Below are 2,905 nucleotides of genomic sequence, written 5' to 3'. Positions count from 1 at the left end.
CCACCCAGTCCAGGCTGGGCTGAACAAGGGGCAGGGGGCAGTGGAAGGGGAAGGTGGGGGGTTCTAGAACCTTATTTGTTGGCTGGCAGGATGCTGCTTTCGGCCCTGGGTTTCCCTCCCACTTCTGCCCCCTCTAGCTGGATCCTCTCCGGTTCCCAAATGTCCCCTGTCCTTGAACGCTGCCCTGGAGCTCTCTGCTCCCTCCCTCATCCTCCTCCAGGGTCTTCCTGCCTCCTTCTTTCAATCCATCAGCGATGCCCATGACCTCAGGAGGAAGGACAGCTCTTCACCCAACTTTCAAGTCCCCTTGCAATGGCGCCATCCTGGTTTCCTTGCGTACAGCAGTGCTACCGTCCAACGGGGGCCGCTGGGTGTCCCCTGGCACTGGTGTCGTCAGGCCACAAGGGACTGATCTAAGGCGGTGGGGAGGAGTAGAGGGAGGGGGCTCCTGCCTGCAGGTCAGCAGTGCCGCCTCTTTCTGTCTAGCAGCCCCAGGACCACGTATGGGGCACCCCCCACTGTGTCAATACGTTCCAGGACCTCAGGCAGACAGGGATGGGATTCTGGTAAGGGACGTAGTCTGCATCCAGCCCTTGCAGCTGGACAAACATCTCGGCCTTGCTTTGTGAGCCCTGGGCTGATCTGAGCACGCCTGCTCGGCAAGTTTGCCCCGTGCCTCCCCCAGGGCGGCCTGCACTGGGGCCCCTGATGCCCCTGGCCCGAGGGGCCCAGAAGGTGCAACCCCAGTGAACACAGCTGCCCAGAAATCGGCTGTGGCCTAAAGCTGCCTGGTCTCTCCTTTCTCATTGTTCCTGTAGCTGTGTTGGAAAGACGCTACCGGATGCCTAAGGCAAAGATGCCCAGGTAAGTGGGATTCAGCGCCGAGGGCGATTCATGCACCAGCAGCGATGGCAGAAAACTGGCTCAGCTCGTGGCTGAAAGCTCAGTGCAGAGTCCTGGGAGGGGAGGAGTATGTGGTCGGGTCTGAGGCGAAGGGCAGCCTCCATTCCTCTAAGCCATGGGTTCTGAAACTTTGTTTTCACGGACCCCTTTGTCAGACAGGTGAAGACCACAGACCCCTTCTCAGAATGTAGTGGCGGATAGTTTTATGATATTCAACATCAGGGTCGGAAAAAATATAGTAAGTTGACTTAAAAAAAAAAATACTGTAGTATTCTTTTTAAAAAAAGATTTATTTATTCCCCGTCCCCACCGCTGTCTGCTCTCTGTGTTCATTTGCTGCACGCTCCTCCCTGTCTGCCTCTGTTGTCAGCAGCACGGGAATCTGCGTTTCTCTTTGTTGCGTCATCTCGTGCATCAGCTCTCCTTGTGTGCGGTGCCACCCCTGGGCAGGCCAAGCTCATGGACCCCTTGTTAAGAACCCTTGCTCTAAGCCCGAACTGAACTCAGGACCCACCAGGCCACCTCCTCAGAAGGGTTCAAGAGAGGGAGGGAGGGAAGCAGATGTGGCTCAACTGATAGAGCGTCCGCCTACTATATGTAAGGTCCAGGGTTCGATACCCAGGGCCTCCTTGACCCATGTGGAGCTGGCCCATGTGCAGTGCTGCTGTGTGCAAGGAGTGCCGTGTCAGACAGGGGCGTCCCCTGCCTAGGGGTGCCCCCCACACAAGGAGTGCGCCCTGTAAGGAGAACCGATCTGCACAAAGAAAGCGCAGCCCACCCAAGAGTGGTGCTGCACACATGGAGAGCTGATGCAGCAAGATGACGCAACAAAAAAAAGACATAGATTCCTGGTGCCGCATGATAAGAATGCAAGTGGACACAGAACACACAGTGAATGGACACAGAGAACAGACAACTGGGGCAGGGTGGGGGAAGGGGAGAGAAATAAATCTTAAAAAAAAAAAAAAAGGGAGTGAGGTCTTCCTGGGACCCCTCCCTGGGCCACACGGGGGTAGAGGGCATGACCTTCCTGCCCAGAGCCACCCTCCCAAGAGCTCCCTCCTCAGAACCTACTCCCCAGGGACCCTCCTCCTTGGAGCACAGCCCCCCAGAAGCCTCCCGCCTCAAAACCCCCCCTCTCCAGCGGCACCTTCTCAAGGTGACACCTCTCTGCCTCACAGGACTTCCTTTGACCTTCTAGCAGTTTCCCAAGCTATGTTCCAGGGAAGTGGTGTTGGCTCCCGGGGCCTCCAGGAGGGTGCCGGACGGTCAGGTGACTGGGGAATGCTGGGTGAGGCAAACGCATTTACTAAGGGAAACTTCCAGAGCCTGAAGAATTCTTGTGTGAAGTGTGTACCCGGAATGCTCCTCAGCTGCCCTTGGCGGTTTGCACTGCACAGGCCAGCTGGAGGGCTGCTGTAGACTCCTGCCTCCACACAGTGGCACATGGGGGAAGGCAGAGGGCGTGGGGCTGATGCAGGGGTTGAGGTGGGTGGCCCACACCTGGCTGCCGGGGCACTGTGGCCTTTGGGGCATTTTCTAAACCCTGCACCTGACTGGCTTCACGGGGCATTCACACAGCAGCCCCCTCTCCATAAAGGCATGGCCTGGCCCCTCAGGGACAGTAAGGGCCCTGTTAGAAGCACAGGAACGGGGCCGGGCCCCAGGGAGCAGCCAGTCGCGCAGAGCTGGGGAGCTGGGAGTGGGAGTGCACGAGGGCTGAGGTGTCTCCACATCTGCTAGGTGCTCGGCCACTGACAGGCCTTCCTCCCAGGCACCCAGCTGCCCCTCAGTGGGTCCCCAGCCACTGCCAGCTCCCACTGGCTGACAAGGAGGTGAGCTGCCATGTGGTGTTTACTCCTGCTTCCAGAATGGATGGCCACCCTGATGGGGGCCCTCAGGACCCCAGGGTAGGCTGAGGAGAGGAGGAGGGAGCACCCAGGGACTCGCTCAGCGCTCTGACACCTCTGTGCCAGCAAAAGGCAGTTGAGTGTCTGACTCC

This window comes from Dasypus novemcinctus, chromosome 19 (assembly GCF_030445035.2).
Source record: "Dasypus novemcinctus isolate mDasNov1 chromosome 19, mDasNov1.1.hap2, whole genome shotgun sequence".
Lineage (NCBI taxonomy): Eukaryota > Metazoa > Chordata > Mammalia > Cingulata > Dasypodidae > Dasypus > Dasypus novemcinctus.
Note: the sequence above shows the minus strand (reverse complement) of the source record.